At 42.7% G+C, this 19146-nt stretch overlaps 1 protein-coding gene across 4 annotated transcripts in view; it reads left to right on the top strand.

Annotated features, from left to right (window-relative positions):
- The window catches only part of KIF16B (kinesin family member 16B), a 325669-nt gene that overhangs the window by 186677 nt on the left and 119846 nt on the right, over window positions 1-19146 (top strand). The gene's annotated exons all lie outside the window — the stretch shown is intronic.

Raw genomic sequence — 19146 nt, 5'->3', positions numbered from 1 at the left:
TTGTTTTATAAATTATTTGTAATAACAGAGGCCGCCTGATTCTTAGGCCATCCAGTAGAGCAGGAAATTATCTTCACTACTTCAAACACTAGGGGACTGCTGAGAGCACAAATGAGAATGTTTTAAATGAACTTAGTGGCTGGGTGACCTTGGACAGTCAGCTTAACTCACGTCCTTAGTGACTTCATCAATAAAATGACAGTGATAATGAAAATGCCTAAAAACAGGGAACTTTGAGGGCCCTTTTTGGTTGTGTGAGGTTCCATAGTTTTATCTTTCCTACCAGGATAATCTCATGTAAAATAATGGAGGTAAATCAAATGACTGAATAAGTGAGAAAAAAGTAACAAGAACAACATTGTCTAGAACTGTCATTTATTTAGTGGTTACTGTATGCCAGGCACTGTGCTAAGAACCTTGATCTTTTAATTCTCTCTTAATTCTCACAAACCTATTTCCATTTTACATATGGGGAAATGTTTATACATTTGCTCTCTGTCAGTTTCACAGTCAGAGCTGAGGCATGCATCCAGGTCTGTCTGATTCCATCACCCTTGCTTTGACTCTGCTACCTCCTGCCTTACTGCAGTTAGGAGACTGGTTCCATTTTCCATTGCTCCCTCACCCTCAACCCTGAGATTTCTCACAAACATCGAGCCATGTGCTGAAAGCCATTCACTCCTTCAGCCCAAGCCAGTGTTCTGGTTTGTGGAAAGCAGACACCTGTAAGTAATTTCTTCAGTGTCATAGGAGGGATCTTTGATCACATTTCTGGATTCCTTATTTTATGGGCCAGCAAGCTGAAGCCCAAATCCAACATCTGCCTGAACTTAAGAAAAAAGCCAGGTAGTACAGCCCTGTGGCTGTGGACTCCTGGGCGCCCCCCTCTTTCCAGGATTTCTGGAAGCGCCAGCAGTTGACTCCTTTGTGTCAGCCTTTGTCTTTCCCATTTGATCTTTCCATTTTGTTACATGGTCATTGAGGAAAGTTGTGCTCATTAAATAATTCTGTCCTGAAATCAGCCATGTCAGTCAGACCTCTGAAACGGGAGAACACTCTCAGAACAGCTAAATGATAAGTACTTCGGAAGGCACGTTTTGTTGTAGGTCTTTAGCAGCAGTTTTAGCAGTTGCCTTTTATTGTGACTGAGATGGAATTGCTCATGTTTAAGTTTAATATAATATACAGATCTTTAGTGTTAATTTCAGCTTACATGGTGTGATCTTGTCTCTTAAATATTGTTTGTCTGGTTAAATTGTCCTATGATATGAAGAGTGCTGGCTTGGATGTGTCTCCTGGCCCAGGACCCAGTTAGTTAATCCTGGAATCCATATACAGCCATTATTATCCTCTACCGTGGTGGTGCCTTTTAATTTAAAACCATTTGCTAATGTAATATGGCTATTCAATGTCTTTGGAAACCAAAACGTGATCTTCAATCAGCCTTTCCTTTGCCACAGGCCCCTCTTTGCCTTACATATATACATGGGATGGAAGTCTTTCTTTTTTCTCCCTAAAACTTGGGAGAAAGTGTAGCTTTCTTAAAAGTAGTGCCATTTTTTGTTTTTAGATTTAAGTTCAAATAGTTTTTTTCAGTGTTTACAAACTACAGGTCAAAGTGTACCAGTTTTCATCCTCAAAACTTTTCAGTGACTTTCCATGGTCTAAAAAATAAAGTTCCAGCCTGTACCACATCACTTGGGCTGTCCACTGTCTATGCTCGTCTCCGGACCTCTCTCCAGGTGTTCTGAGCTCCAGCTTCCCACTGTGGTTTTTATTGGTCAGTTACAGGTGGACAAGCTTATGCCTCTGGGGCTTTTCCTTTGCTAGTTCCAGAGACTGGGATACATTTTTGCCTGGCTACCTACTCATCCTCCAGGGCATAGTACAGACTATCTCTGCTGTGGAAGCGATTCCTGACTTTTCTTCCCCACAACCAAAAATCAATGTCCCCTCTTCACTGTACATTACTCCATTTCTTTCCTCCTTACTTTGTCTTCTTTGTAACATACACTCATCTATCAACAAATCCTTTCTGAATGCCTTGTATGAACCAGTCAGGATTCTAGGACAGGGGCACCATTGCCAGTAATCCTGAGAAGGTCAGCTTGCATGCTTGTTGGAGGAGAGACACAATCAACAGAAAATTTAAAAATAAATCCAGAAAGTGAAAATGAAATCAAATGTCTTAGGACACTGTTTGATCAGGTGTGGCTGCCTGAAGAAGGGAGGTTTGGTCTGAGACTCGCATGGAGAGAAAATGACACTCATAAAACAGAAAGGGGGAGAATGGAAAGCATTGAGACAGAAGGAGAAAGCAAGCGTGATGGCATCAAAATGAGAAGTGAAGAGAGGGCCAGAGTAGATGGGATATAGTAAGCAAGAAGAGTGGTACAAGTGAGGGTGGGGAAGTCAAGGGCCAGCTAATGTAGAGCCATGCAGGCAATTGGAAGGGGTTTGACTGTTTTTTAAGAGAGCTGGCAAACCACTAGAATGATTTAAGCAAGAGAGTAACCTGAAGATGTACTTAATACAAATATTAGGATGTATGCCATTTGGAGAATGTGGCATAGAAGCAGGAGACCATTTAGAGAAAGCTATTTCCTTGGTCCAAGTGAAAGGTAATAGTGGCTTGGATCTGCACTTTAGCCGTAGAGGTGGAGCAAAGTGGAATCAAGGAATTAAGAGTGACTCCCAGGATTCAGGCTTCGACAGCTGCTACAGGTGGCACACTCTTCCCTGAGACGGGGGAGCCAGGGAGGGCAGGCCTAGGCTAGCAGTCGGGTAAGAATTCTGCTTGTATATTTCCTGTTAGAATGGAAGCTGTTTAAGGTCAGTGACCTTGCGTTACTCTTTTCTGTATAAGATGTCATTCACATAACATGCTTAATACAAATTTTGTAAACAGATTAGGAATAAAATTTGAGTAAGTCACATGAGTCCCTTTGGGAAAGGCTTTTAAAATTTCTTTGGGCATGGATGTTCCAAATACTGGAACGAGACATATTATGCAGAGGAATGTGGTTTTGTGGCCTAATCTGTCTGCCTAATCCCAGGGGATACTGCAGTTACTTGAATAATCTCAAAATCATCTTCAGGATCTTTAAGCCATAGGTGGGAAGAGGACCTCGTCTTGAAATGAAGAACTAGGCCAAAGCAATCAGAGAATTCAGGAGAAGCAATCTGTTTTGGACAGAATTACAGTTGGTTCTGGATGCATCTGATGCTACCATTATGCAGCCTGTTCACCTGACTTCAAGTACACATGCTACCCCTTCCATTACTCATTGACACAAATGCAAATAAAAATTATTTAATACTTCATCATACTTTCTTTCTCTCTGGTTCTCAGACTCCTTCAACTTGCCACCTGCTATAGAAAGTAATTGCCCATGAATTTTAGGTGCCTGAGGGGTGGGTTTCTAGGGCCCAGTCTTCAGTTAGCATTCTTCTCCGTGGTAATGACTTTCAAGTGTACAGTTCAGTAGTGTGAAGTGCATTGACATTACTGTGCAACCAGTTTCATCTTGCAAAAATAAAACTCTGTACTCATTAAATATAACTTCCATTCCCTCCTTCCCCCAAACTCCTGACAATCAGCACTCAACTTTTGTCTCCATGAATTTAACCACTTTAGGTACCTCATGTAAGTAGAATCATACAGTGTGTGTCCTCTTCTCACTGGCGTATTTCACTTAGCATAATGTCTTTAGTTAAGGTTCATCCACAATATAGCATATGTCAGAATTTCCTTTCTTTTTATGACAAATACCACATTTTGTTTATCCATTCATCTGTTGATGGACTCTTTGATTGTTTTCACCTTTTGGCTATTGTGAATAATGCTGCTGTGAACATAGGTGTCCAAGTGTCTGTCTGAGTCCTTGTTTTCAACTCTTGTGAGTGCATACCCAGAAGTGGAATTGCTGGATCATATGGTAGCCCTATTTTTAATTTTCAAGGAACTGCTATGCTGTTTTCTACAACAGCTGCACCATTTTACATTCCCACCAGCAGGGCCCAAAGGTTCCAGTTTCTCCATATCCTCACCAGCATTTGTGATTTTCTGTTTTTATAGTACACATCAAAATGTGTGTGAGGCAGTATCTTATTGTATTCTTTTCATCTTTATTTTCTTCTATTTTCTCAAGTGTCCAACGTTGAAAATGGTATCTAAAAATATAGAAAGAAAATCTCAAAATATAGTTCCCCTAGTAAGGATAGTAAATAAATGATTAACATAAATCTAACCTGGATGGATTTCCTGATGATTACATGACCTCTCTCATGTTCTGCCAAGTTCAGTTCAACTAGCTCATTTGCATGTTTCTCAAAACCCAGTCAGTCCAAGGAGTGCCTGTAGCTAAGAAGAAGCATGATCATTCATCCTTGCATTGAAAGGCATTGCTCTGACTTCTCAGGAACTGGCTGGGCAGCACAAGTCCTAGAGAAGCTCACAAGGATCCTAGAGGTGAGGGCCTGAACTGAGGCAGCAGTGGGAGGAACCTGGAAAGGTGAGCTGCAGAGATAGTCAGGGCAGGAAGTCCTGAGGTTTGGATGATGAATTGGATATGAGATATAATGAAGGAAAAGATGTTGACTTCCAGTTTCTGGCTTCAGTAACTGGTTGGGTGCTGCATGCCACTCAGCTGAAACAGAAATATGGCAGGAGGAGGAGTAGGTTGTCAAGAGGAAGGGAGGATAATAAGTACAACCTTGAAAAACTAGGCCCTGGGCCTCGAACTTTCTCCTGTAAGTGACTGTGACTCCGTCAGCGATCAGACACCCCATGGAAAAAGCGTGGGTTTTTGTGGCCTGTCAAAGGCGATATTTCTCCACTTGGAGGATGAAGGCAGATCCCCCTGTTGAATAAAATAGATGTTCACAGCCCTGCCATTTTACCTCATTCATTCAGTGGTGCTTGAGGGCCCATCATTTGTCCAGCCCTGTGCTGGGGCTTGAGTGATTGAGACAGACCAAGGCTTAGTCATCTCAGAGCATGATTTAGTGAACAGGGAAGACACTTGTAAAGCCTGTCAGAAATCAGGACGGTGGTAGTATTATCTTTGCACATGCCAGACTTGGATGAGTTTGAAGGTCTTTAAATTAGGGAAAGCTGCACATGTCACCCCAGACCCATGCTCCCAATGCATTGCATCTTATTGTAAGTCACCTCCTAGGGCACTTACGTAGTCACCAAGCCCTGTGAGTAGTCTCGTAGCTTTAGCAGGTGACTAAGCGCTGCCGAGAAGTACAGAGTCTGGAGACCCTTAACCCCATATTTGCCTTATCACCTTTCCAGGACAAGTTTTAACAGGAGTCAAAAGCATTGATGGCACCTCCTACTCAGACAGACTTGTTTGAGAGCTTTCTTCTGCTCTTTATTACTTTCCCCCCTCTTAGGCCAAACTAGCTGCTGACCCTCTTAATTGTTGTGTAATACAAAGCAGGTGCTTATTAAATGTTTGCTTTCCTGCCGGCCCCAACATGCACAAACACACACACGCCTCCTGGCCTCCTCCTTCTCTGTGCTAAGCCCTCATGCTAGCTTCTGCCTAACAACACTGGGCCTCCCCTCCCTTGCCCAGGTCCCTCTGCAGCCACCTGCTTTCCTGTAGGTTGAGTCATCACCCACTCTATCCCTTGGGAATTTTTTTCCTTCCCTAATTGGTTCCACGTGGGTACTTTGTCTTCCTAGCACTCTTCCCCTTGTTGCTCCCACCTTCGGCAAGTATATAGGGATCTTTCACTCTAGGAAATCTTGTTGCCCATCACTACCAAAGAACATGTAGGACAGTTTTCTTTTTTTTCCTTAAGTGGACAATGGGGTCAATACATGAGGAGCAGCAAATGTTGCAGAGCTCTGATTGGCATGGTTCCCACTGCGATTCCTGACTTTCTCTATCTGATGGCACAGGAAAGACTTGTGGGCCTGCCCCTGGAGTCCTGTGCCTGCCGTGAACCTGAGGAAGGAGCTCACCACACCTCCTTAGCCCTTCCTGGTCACCCCCTCCTCCTCTTCTCAGCATCTGGCCTGGCCCCTCAGTACCTACCAGGTGGTGACTTCCAAGCATCAACCTGATCATCTCTGACTTTGTTCTCCAATGTTATTTTCAGTCACTTTCCACCCCGAACTTTATCCTGTGATTTACGTGGGTCACACCTCTCTCCAGGCCTCTGCATCTGTAACACTGTCTGTGACTCCTTCCCCTTCTTCTTCCCTTGGCCAGGCATCTTCCTCTTTTAAGCTGAGCATAGAATCGTATCCTCAGGAAGCTTTCTGTGCATTTCCAGTTGGAGCTAAGTGCTTCCTGTGTATCCTCTCGCAGGCATTTTGTGCATTCATGTGTCTTAGCTCTTTCCAGATTCGTTCATTTGATGTTTGTGTATTTAATTGATTTAGGCTTCTTGAGGGCAGGCACTATGCCTCATTTATCTTTGAATCTTCAAAAGACCCCACAGAATGGGCACCTCACAAATGTTCATTGAGCTTATAGGTTTTGGCCATCAGATGTGCTCTCAGCACAAAGGGTGTGTCTGCCCTCTCACAGGTCTGCCCAGGTCTTTTGTTAGTGGTCCCTGTGCAGTTTCCTATCTCCACATTACTTGGCCCCTATCTTTGTGAGTCTCTCACCCACACACATGTGTTTCTACACATTTGGTGGCATTACAATTACCATACCTCTTGGTTTCTTTGGTATTGTGTAGACCTGAGTGTGTTCTTTGCAATTGACTGAAAAATTGCTGCATAGTACTCAGTTTTTCCCAGAACAGAGCTCTCCAAGAGAATGACTGGTTTGCAAATTATTGTATCTATAAACGCCAAGTTATCTTCAGAGCAATGTGATGTTTGTCTTTGTTCAGCAGGCCATCTACTAATTTTCCAAACAGCCCATGTCTAAAAAAAAATACCCTGTGCTCTGAATTATAGTAAGATTTGCAGTTTTAAAAGCAAAGTTCTTGTTCCCCAAGAACATTATGTCAGCCTGACTGGGCACATAGAGTTGGAGCATAGTTTGGGAAATTACTGCTGGCCCACACCTCAAGCTCCCTGGAAGCTGTGATTTGTACGCACACATGCGTGATACTTGGTGCCAGAGAATTTTTGGATTAGGCAGAGAAGCCTGGTGACTTCCTTTGGGAGTTAGCTCCATGTTGGAGAGGTGCCCAGCCAGGGTCTTTGCCAGGAGATAATTTTCCTGCAGGGGAAACATTCCTCCTCAGCTGGTGCAGCGTCTTTAAGAAGAAACCAAGCCGACTGCTCAGGCCCCCTCTGCCTTGCTTTGAGACTGCAAACAGGCGGCTCATTTGGCAAGATGCAGAAGCTTTCACAGCTTCTTCAAAGTGCTCAAAGCAAAATTAGATAACTTCCAAGCTCATTTCAGTCTTGAAAATAAAAGAATTTTTCACTGGCGCATTAGCCTCCTCTGAGCACTAACCAGTGGTGAGCCCATTTAAATGGATGCATTTGAATAATTAAATTCTAAAGAGGAGAAACACCTAGCTTTAAACCCAGTTAAACTAAAAAATATCAAAAATTGGATCAAACCTGTATCTGGTGAGCCATTGGAGGAGCGTCATCCAAGGAGTGCAGCATCCTGAGGGGGTTTGGTTAGCATCAGGGCCGGTGCAGACCCCGCAGCCATGGAAGGCCCCTAACTCAGAGGATGGTCTAAAGTTACCGATGATTGGGGAAGAAGGCAGATAAGTAATACTTAAATGTATTTTTTACTTTAATGTGTTCATTATGGGAAATTGAGAAATCACAAGCAAAAAAAAAGAAGTGACTGCAGTTAACATGTTACTGTACCTTCCAGCCTATACCCGTTTCTTCCACTGTCCATCTCTCTCTGTCTCTGCCTCTCCTTGTGTAGATGTACACACACATTTATGTATGTGCACACATTTATATATATACATTTATATTTTATATCTTGTGCCAAGATGGATTAATGTTGGACTTGCAAGTTTTTTGCACTTATTATTTTTTTCTTTCATAAATTCTTTCACATTATTTTAATGTCCATATGATATTCCATTGTATGACTGTTCCCTACCTCAGCACTCCCCAGCCTTTTTGGCCCCATGGACCAAGTTTCGTGGAAGACGGTTTTTCCAGGGACAGGGACAGAGGAGGGGGATGGATGGTTTCGGGATCAAACTCTTCCATCTCAGATAATTAGGTGAGTCTCATAAGGAGCGCACAACCTAGATCCCTTGTGTGCGCAGTTCATGATAGGGTTCGCGCTCCTATGCAAATCGAATGCTGGTACCAGTCCACAGCCTGGGGATTGGGGACCCCTGCCATACCTTATTTAACTTCTATTGGTAGGCATTTTGTTATCTCATTTTTAACTATCACAAGTTATTGGGCTGAAGAGCTTTGTAGCTAAATCTTTGCATTTTGCCATGATTAATTCCTCAGCGGGGAGGAAGTAGCAGTAGAATGGCCGGGCCAGAGTACATATAGTTTTAAGGCTCTTGATGCATATTTACAAATTATTCTACAGAATGTTTATATATATATTACCACCATTCCCACTGATAGATGAGACTATCCTTTTTATTTTGTTTTTCAGGCTGAAAATGGGCCCTCCTAGAGTGTTGAATGTGTCAATATAATTACGCCCTCCTAGACACAGTTCTAGGCTGTATTCACAGTCCCTAGAGTCTAGGGAATCTGGCAAACAGTGGCTGTCTCTAAAAGCAAGCCCTGGGCATCCTGGTCATCAAGAAAGACGCACCAAGCTCCTAATTCGTTCTGTGCTGAGTTACTTGCTATACTAGAATGCTCTATGAGATTAGCATCAGCCTTCCTGGTACTTTCAGATTAAGAATGGAAATGAATTTCCGGAATATAAAGCTGGAAAGAACTAGATTCCAAATGAAGAGTTCTGGGGTTTGAATACAAAAAGCCAAAGGCACCAAGGTGATAGTAAGGGCTTCTACCCAGATGACAACAATTAGGAAATAGTTTCATTTTCCTCCCTGTGTCCCACTCCTTCCCTATTTCTTTCATATCTTCCTCCCTCCCTCTCTCCCTTCCTTCCTTCCTCACCTCCTTTCTGCCTTCACTAAACTGGGAGGATGAATACATCACATTAGGGAGAAAGTAAGAAGACACCAATAACAGGGGTATGCCCATTGTCATACTGAACCTTAGTTTTGCTGTCCACTTCCAGAAAACAGACATAGAATCTAGTTTGTTGTTTACTCAGTGCACAGCAGCATACTTGGAACTTAGATGTCTAATAAACATGAACTAAGGGGAATGCACTTTTCCCCTTTGCTTTCTAACAATGTAGAAGGGGCTGAAACAGAATCTGCTGATAGCTGGAGATATTCTCAACAAGGTTTGCACCTTCTTGTGAGGTCATGGTCCCCACTGCGTGTCCTGAGAGGGAAGAAGACCACATTCCCTTGCAAGCACACTTTTCACTCCTCTTCTCGCTCACTGGCTGCTACTTTATAAATTGTCTTATCCTTTTTTTTTTTTTCTTACTGACCTTGAGCATGGACATTTTATACGTGGAGTTGGCAGTATTTATGTTGCTGGTAATTTGGTAGTTAGCCTGTGTTTTAGTTGATGGTTATTTACTGTGTTTATCTCCGCTGGTTTATTTTATTGGGCCTTACCATTTTTCAAAAGTTTAGTTTGCTGCAAGGCTGGTTTCTTCTCCAGTTTTTGGTCTCAGTTGTTTTGCATTTTTATGGACCATTTACTAACTTTACAGTTGGCTATAGATTGCCTTAAATAGCTTGTTAGGATACACAATCTTGGGGAACATGTGATGAAAGCAACTGAAGGAAGTGGGCTTCTTCCTCCATTAACTGAGATTAGTGTTAATTACAGACTTTGCTTTTTTCCTTTTGTCCTTGAATGTTATTCCACCGTGAGCCACTTTAACTGAAGAGCTTCAGGTGTTTTCTGTTTTCAAAGTAGGTGGGGAGATGAGCGCTTGAATTCAAAGAACAATGTGCCTTTATTCAGTTACTTCAGATTGTATTGTCTGAGTGGTAGGATGCGTTTTGCTTCAGCCATTTTATAACCGTGCAATCGAAAGCTGAATTGTCAAGGTCAGCTGAGCAAATGAGACTGTTCCGGTGAAATGATGCATGGCAGTTATAGGCAATGGTGGGAGAAAGTAGGTTTCCTCCTAGCCCTACATGACAGCATGATTTTCCATGGCAGTAACATATTAACTTGATTACATGTCAGCAGCTCTGTAATTTGTTAACTCATTTGATTAGAACATGTTGCTAATTCAGTCAAGGTTTCCAGTTGTACACATTCATTTTTGCTTCTGGGTCTTTGCATATGCTATTTTCTCCTCCTAGAACACTTGTCCATTTGTCCACTGGTTCTTCACATGACTAAATCTTACATGGTCTCCAAAATCTCCATTTAAATGTCACTTCCTCAAAGAGGATTTACCAAATGCAATCCAAATTTTACCTCCTGGCCTACTTATTCATAGCATCCTCTATCTTTTCTTGTTAACACTTTAAGTAGTTGGTGATTATATCTGTTTATGCAACTGTCTACTCTTGGTCTCTGTATTTAGTGGTAAGTGAAAGAGTCTGGTTTTCTCAGTACTGTATTCTGACTTCTGAGTAGGTGTTTAAGGGAATAATTCTTGACTGAATATGTGTATGTGTGAACTGTTTCCAGACAAGGAACTAAGGAACTTCCATACCCTCCTTTTATCACAGATCTTGACTCTTAACCTGGAATAGCTGGCTTCCAAGTCAGTGACACCATATGTTTAGTCACCAGCAGCAACTCCCATATCTCATGACCTAAGGTTAATTGTTATCATTGTTGGAAATAAATGGAAATGAACCACAGATTGATAGAAGCAAAGCAGAAGTAAAACAGTTGCTGTAATCAGTGTAGATTAAACAAAATTTTTTAAACAGGTAGTTACTCTCATTATAAAGTGAAATGCTTATTATAAAAAGTAACACATTCAGAAATGAATAAAGTAATCACAAGTATTCATAATCTTTTCACCAAGAAAAAATGATTGGTTTACGTTTGTAATGTTTGCTTATATTTTAAGTACATATATTTAAGTGTACATCAAATATTATACTTGTGCATTATATAGAGTATTTTAAAAAACAGAATTGAGGTTGCACTAGATATACAGTTTCTACTTTTTTAAAACATTTTATTGTGTGCTTTTTCTCACACCATTGAATATGATTCTTCATTTTATGTTTATATCATCACTGATTTAACTTTTGACTAATCATTAAGGACATTCAGAACTATTTCCTTTTTTTCCCCATGTAAAGTATTGGTAACATTTCAATTAATTCTTTATATAAATCTTGGTCTACCTTGTTATTTTGTCAGCTAAATCCACACCCAATTCTTTTTTTGATGGCAGCTGCTGCTTAAATTAAAGCCACATGGGGAGGAATGAGGAGGGAAATGTCAGGGAGAGAAGTAAGGAAAGGAAGGAATATACCACTGCGTCGGATACCCAGAAAAGAAAACGCACTGCAACAGAGAGCTGGGCGTGGCGGACAGGCCGGTGCCCCGAGACCCCTGGCAGCCCTGGTCTGGGATACTGAGGTGCACATTCTCAGCATTGCCTGGTTAGGGGTGTTGGCGTGTTGTCTTTCTCTTGTGCAATCTCAGAGGTGCGCGCGTGTGTCAGGTGGACTTGCAAAGCTCTTCACTTCAACAGTGTATCATCATGGCAGAGGAACTGCGGTGCCTTTTATGAGTCTTCTTTGCATCTTCAAGTTTCCCTTTTCTGTTCTCTTTTCCCTCTACCCACAAATGTGCACAGTGTTTCTTTCCTTAAACCAGCCTCTTCTTGGGCCACCCAGTATAGACCTCACCAAAATGGTTTTTCAGGATAATTTCCCATGTACATTTCCAACAATATAAAATTGTGTACGTAAATCATGGTACATCTATGTTATAGAATTCCATCATATTAAACTATGTTGTAGAATAATAGTTAATCATTTGGTGATTTGTCCAAGGTGTATATTATGAGGAAATGATTAAAAAATAGACTCTCTGGTAGGCTTTTCTCTGTGAGTGCATCTTTATGGCCGGAAAGGCTGAGGGCTGGGAACAAAATGAAGGAGTCATGGTGCAGGACACCTACCTGTGTTTTCTAAATTTTTTGCAGTGAATTATTCTAAACATGAGAGTGTGCAGGGTATTAGAAGTTATTTCTTATGGCAAAGAGACGGATATCGGTTGACACCATCTCACCTAGGTGGTCTGTAACTGCTTGTCATTGTGTTTCTGGCTGTCAAGCTCATGCCACTGACTTCAAAACACTACCCACAGCAATCATTGGTTGAAACCTACTCTGTGCCTTACAAAAAGCCCTCAACATACACAGTCAGCCAAGGTTGGGATCTCTGTCCTCTGAAAACCCCAGTGGAGGGGGAGACAACCTCTGCCCTCTGTGACCTGTAAGGCCCTGAATGGTGTCCACCTTAGCTCTCTTGGGCCATGATTCTTCTCCTGTGGCCACCCTCCCTTGGTTTCTTTTCCTGTTGGCACCATGTGGTCCTTCTGTACTTCCATTGTCCTGCACACGTCCCCTCCTGGCCTGTGGCCTGGCTCGTCTCTTATGTTGGCACCAGATGCATCATCATGGCCACTCGATTACTTCGTGCAGCTCTCTCCTGAGTGTCGTCTTCCCAGTCCTTCCTCTTCCCCCGCTTTATACTTTTTCAGAGTACGTATCTCACGGCATACTCATTATGTATTAGTGAGCTCAACCCCACACTGGTATAGAGGTTTATGAGGGAAGAGACTTGATTTCTTTTGCTGAGACCACAGTGCCTAGGATAGTGCCTGGCATGTTGACCAGGTGAATTATGGGTGAGTGAACCAGCAGTTCCTGAAAGTCCTGCTCCGTGCTGTGATAGAGGACTCACGGGCGGGGGAGGCGGAAGAGAAGCTTGCTCAGGAAGGTGCCCTCAAGAGTGTGTCATCTGGACCTTTAATATTCTGCTCACAGTCTAACTTCCTTGTTATTTCTCATCACTTCCCTTTATTTAATCAGAGCAGTAGCCAACTGAGGCTCTGTACAGCTTCCTCTGTATACCTCTCATTTGTCTTCCTTCTCCTATTTTTCTTCCACTGGATTTTCCCCCACCCACAACACTATGCTCATCACAGTTCTATCCATTTTTCAAGGCCAAGCTCAGACAACACCTCCATTGCAAGGCTTTCTCTCATCCCTGTAAATGCTGTCCCTCCACCCCATCTCCTGTTGAAAACATTCCCATTGGGCTCCTTACATTCTGTGTGATCGATACATGAGCATGTTTCACTCTGTTTCACTCACTTAAGAGTACCCAAAGGCATGCTGTCCATTCTTTATTCCACTCAGAGTCCTGCCTGTTCACAGCAGGTGCCAGGACAAGTTTTATTGTATGTGTAGAATGCGTGGCTGAAGGAAGTGGAAGGAAAATTATGTGGTGCATTCTTCTGGTTTGTCCAATGGGAAGAGATATATTTTGCAATGTTGGATCATTTTTAACTTTTGAGAGGCTCCTTCTGGGATAAAAAGTACCATGGTTTGGTTGAGAAGGTAAGATAGAATTCCGGGCTGGGTAGAAGAATGGATGACGAGTTAGAAGAGGTGGGCTTGAGTCCTGACTCTCAAAAGGAGGTCACCTGGGCCCGGCCTCATTCTCCTGGCCTGTAGAAAAGGATGGAGGGACAGGGGAGGTGGGGTGTGTATGAGTTCAGTGTATGATCTATCTCAAGTCCTTATCAATTCCGGGCTGGGTAGAAGAATGGATGACGAGTTAGAAGAGGTGGGCTTGAGTCCTGACTCTCAAAAGGAGGTCACCTGGGCCCTCTGTCTCACACTCTGTGGGCCTCATTCTCCTGGCCTGTAGAAAAGGATGGAGGGACAGGGGAGGTGGGGTGTGTATGAGTTCAGTGTATGATCTATCTCAAGTCCTTATCAAGTTCAGACTGCCTGTGATCCTCTCACTTGATTAGGAAAGCCTCTGGGTTTCACATCTGTGTTCCTAGCTGTCATTTTCAGAGCAAGTTATACCACTGCTGTGAGAAATAGGCCAGGGAGAAACTTAGTGAAAATGCTTATGATATCAAATTTTATTATTTTTTAAAAAATCAATCCTTGTTTCTTGGGGCACTTCCCATTTGGAATGCAAAAGGCTTAAGACTGGCTCCTTGGAAAGTCTTTAGTGAGTACCTTCTAGACCAGGGATTTGGAAATTTGTTAGAAAACCATTCCCAGAGTGCTTTGAATGTTTAAGTTATAAACTCTGAAGTTTATTTAAGAGAGTTTAATTTCACAACCTTCTAGATTAAATTGCATTGTGAGACTTCTTGTCTCCCACCCCCATCTTGATACACACCCCTTGAATTGTAATTTTATGTAAGTCCACCTACTGTGGGATACCCTGACAATGATTTGAAAAAAGGGTGAGAGGGAGTGCATAGTGTAGAAATTCCAATTGTGTCTACCAAACAGCTATTCCTAGCTTTCTAATGAAAGTTTGCTGAGAGCTGATTCACATAGGAAAGACTTCAAGGCCTTTCCATGAAGAGTTAGAAACCCAATGGATGGCTGGGTTCTTCTTTTCTTCAGTCTCCCAGAGCCTACCCTGGGTGAAATAACTGCTTTCTGCTTAGCCTTCAAGGAACATCTAGAATGTTAGGGTTTGCAAGGTTGGGAAGAAGATTGGATAGGACAAGCACTAACCCCCTCACCCAAATTCAAACTTTCTCTTTAGTTTTTAAGATCCCCTAGTCTCCATGGGATTCACTCACTTGTGAGGTGCTTGAGATGACTCAAGTTTCCTAGGGGATGGTAGTGTAGTGAAAAGGTCAACATTTTTGTCTAAACCATTGAAGAACCCTCTGTAGTTGGAACCTAAACCCTAGTGAAGCATCAGGGAAAGGTGAAACATTGTCCACTGAGTTCTAGTGCTTTTCTAGTTCCTTACCAGATCTGGACTGAGGAATACCACTGAGCATTCCAGGCACAAGGCTGGGAGTTCTTTCAAAGATGACATATGCTTGATCAGAACTAGCTACATAATTTTCAGAGTTCGGTACCTGTTGAAAGTTGGGCCTCTTGTTCTAATATCATTGAGAATTTCAAGGTGGCCACAGCAGAGCATCAAGTATGGGACCTGTCTGAGTACAGGGCCCTGTGCAGCTGCATGGGTCGCATGCCCATGAAGTAATCCCTATATTTGACAACAACCTAAAAGTCACCTAGGAAAAAGCTAGGCCTACACATTGACCAGGAAGTTTTTCCTTATCTGATCATATGCCCACTGAGATAATAGAGTAATATCCATGCTAGGGACATTACCAATATGACTGTCCCATAGGGAGACCACCTCTTTTGCCAGGGGGTCTCCCTTCCATACATGTTGTGGGCTGGACTCAGCTTCCGTTACCCTCACTGTCTACCTGCACTGCAACTGCCTGCTCAAGCATTGACTGGCCCTGGGTAGTCATACTCTGTTTAGAAAGTGAAACGACATCATAGGTACAACATGAATGACCATGAAAACACACAAGGATGCAGGTGTTTATGCTTTCAGTTCATTTAAATCTTCCTCATTTCTCTCTCTTCCCTCCTTCCTCCGTCCCTCCCTCTTTATGGTATAAGCTGAGACATTCCCACTCGCTCATTTTTTTATTGCCGATGATAACAGAAAGATTAATTGAAATATGTGCAGTTATACCTAAAAATGGTAGATCTCTTTTAATGTAAAAGAAAAGGCTATCTCTGATTAAGAAAAAATAGGTTGTATGCTGTCCTGTCCTTTTTTTGTTAGACTTAACACAATAAGTATACTTCCAAGTGTCATTTTAAAATGCTAAAAACACCTGCAAAAATTACATCCTTTGTGGTTTCCTTTTAATTATAACATTTGGGAAATTAGAATAGGGAGCCATGATAATTCCAGTAAAGTAAGATAATGAATTACACATATTTAAAATGAAGCCACCTTCAAATACAATTATTCTTGATGATCTCTCCTTGATAATGACACATTCACATTTATATTTTACAGTCTACTGAGGTTTATTATCCCAAATAATTATCATTGATTATGGAAATAGGTGCATTTTGGAGTGTGATTATTAAATATGTAATATTTAACAGAAATGATCCAGTGTGAGCAGCAACTCATATCACTACATGTCTAAAAATACTCTCTAACTTTGGAATGACACTCCCCTCATACTGTTTGTGATTTAAGACTGAACATCTTTATGGTATTTTTTGTTTGTTTTTTAAATGTTACTCTTATTTTTGAGGAAACAGGTGTCATTGTTTACCAAAGGCATTTTGCTTTCAGTAGAAAACAACCAAAGTTTCTACCTATTTAGAGACTGGTCACGGAAAGGAAATCACAAGTCTTCATTAAGAATTAAAATGGCACTCTCTCTCTGATTTCTGACTCAGTACTTTGCAGTACTACTTTCAGGGGCCAGAGCAATGGCCTCAAGCACCCGATCTTGACAGCTTCCCTTAATGCACATACTTCCCCTTCTCTATCCCAATAAGTGAAGGTTTCCCCTAAGGAGGACCTGTGATTTCACCAACCCAGAGACTCTTAGATCCTCCTCCAAGCTGCTCCAGACCGTCCTTCCTCTGCCCACTGGAGCACTTCTGAACCTCACTTGGGACATCTGCCTGTCCCACTTTTTGCCTTTGGCATTCTTTGCCTGTCCGTACTGTTGCCTTCTCCTCCCCTTCCAGACATTTCCTTCTAAGCCTTTCATCATTCTAAGTTGTGATGTTATCTTCAGTGAGTCTTTGAAACTAACTCATCCTGCAATCTAGTTACTTAAATAGCACTCCCTTCTTCAGCCTGGAGACTTTCTTTGATTTCTCACTTTTCCTGTAAGTCTTGTCTTGTCTCCATTTACTTCCCTATCTAATTAAGTCCCTCATCTCCAGCACTTGAGCCATCTGCTTCCCAGATCATCAGATGGTCCTTCTGTTCTTCCACTTATGTGAGTCCCGTTGATTCTAGAACCATTGCGCTATCTCCCTGCCCTAAGCCTATATCTAGACATCTGAGCTCAGTGCAACGGAGAAAACCACATCAACACAGAGATCAGTGCCCCTGTAAATTAAGTCTTTAAGCTTGAATGATGCCCAGCCAGCCCTTTCTGCTCATTTCCTCCATCAGTTCTCTTGCCCACTGGCCCCTTCATTATTATAAATAATGTTCCTGACTCTTTTACTTCTAACCCCGCCATTATTTCTCCTCACTCTTATGAAGAGGAGTCATTAGGCAGAGGAGCTTGTTTCTGACTCTGTATAGAACACAGGAGTCCTAAGAGAGCAGCACCTTTAAATCCCATGTCTGCTTTGCATTCATCCTTTTCTTCTTCCTGTCCCAATGAAAGAACTCCCCTTTTGCCTTTCTCAAACTAATTTCCCCTACCTGTACTAGGATTAATAGCTAATATTTATTAACTAAGTTAATAGTGGTTGTGAGTACTCTCGTTGGATCCTCTCACCAACTGAGGACTAGGATGATTTTTGAGCCTGTATGCAGATGAGGTAATTGAGACATAGGAAAGTTGAGAGATTGCCCCATGGTCATATAGGAGCCAGAATTTGGTCTGGACTGGCACCCGTGCCCGAACCCTTGCTTTCACCCGTGGCGCTATCCTTTTCTTTCCTGCCCGCTCAGAGACCTCTCTGTCCATCAGATATTCCCAGCCTCTTCCCAGTTTTTCACTCAATCTCTCTGTCTCCTGCTTGTTCATACAAGGATTTAAATAGGCACAAGTCTATTTCATGTGTTAAAATAAGCACCCATTCTCCTAAAACCACCACCTTCCCTTTATAACTAAACCTACCAAGAAAGCGCTCTACTATATTTACATTCACCGTCTCCAGGTTCCTCTCACTCACTCCTCAGACCTCTGCAGTCCAGCCCCAGCCCAGCAAAGGTCTCTCTAAGGTGAACCTCCACATTGCGAAGGTCATTGGGTGCTCCTTGGGCTCTGCATTTTACTTGGCATTCCTGGATTATTCCATGCTACTGATCTCTTTCTTCAGACACCCTCTTCCCTCTGCTTTCATATGTCTGCCCTTTCCTGATTTTTCTCTGTGTCTCTAACTGCTCACTCCCAGCCTCATTAGAGGGCCATTTATCTCTGCCAGTCACTGCGAAGTCTGTGATCTTTCTGACTTCGCGGTAAGCTCCTTTGTTTTCCTTCTGCAAGTGTGTCCTGGGTAACCTCACCCACTCTTGGGGCTTCAGTTCTTGTCTACATGCCGGTGAAGGCCAAGGCCACATCTTCAGCCTTGATGAGGGCCTGCGTACCAGCTGATGGCATGTATCGTGCTGCCTGTTGGACATCTCAGTTGGATGACCCTTTGTAAACACTGGATTCTATGTGTGTAAAACTGAACTTACCTTGAAAGCAGGACAGAGAAGAGATTAAAATTGTGGGCTCTAGAATCAAACCTGATTCTGCCAGTTATAGTGACGTTGCCATTTATCCTGTGTGAAATAGGAACAGTGACCTCACAGGGTCACTGTGAGAATTAAATTCACGGTACCTAGAGCAGTGCCAGGTATAGAGTGAGTCCCCTGTGGTCGTTAGCTTCAGTGAGTGTCAACTGCTGCCCTGGCCTCTCCCACCTTGAGCGCCAGCACTGCTACAGCTGCCACTCCCCAGCCCCCTCCCTGCCCACTACTCTCCTCATCTCGGTGAACCATAGCAGTGCAAGGCAACACTCAGCCCCTGGTGTGTCCAGGTGCCGGGCAGGCATCTTACATGTCGCGTCTCACTTGCTACAGCCCTTTGAGGTGGGGCCTGTGACTTTCTTCAGCCTCTATAGCAATGAAGCATCCAAGGTTAAATAACTTGTTCATGGTCTCAGAACACTAGAATTTGTATTCACATCTGCTGATCTCTGGACTCAGTCTCTTTGTAATTATGTTCTGCCTTCCGACCCCCTATAGGAGTTGGACAGAAACCTGAGGGTCATCTTTGCCTTTTTCTTTCTTTTTACCACCCCCACCAAAATGCCACCAGTTGCCAAGTTTTGTCAGCTCAACCTGCTGAGTGTCAGGAGAGAGCTTCACTTCTTTATCCTTGCACCAGGATAATAAATTCTGAGTTTTAATATC

Source organism: Colobus angolensis, unplaced genomic scaffold (assembly GCF_000951035.1).
Source record: "Colobus angolensis palliatus isolate OR3802 unplaced genomic scaffold, Cang.pa_1.0 Scaffold117, whole genome shotgun sequence".
Lineage (NCBI taxonomy): Eukaryota > Metazoa > Chordata > Mammalia > Primates > Cercopithecidae > Colobus > Colobus angolensis.
The sequence above is the reverse complement of the archived record's forward strand: the minus strand, read 5'-3'. Positions and strand labels throughout refer to the sequence as shown.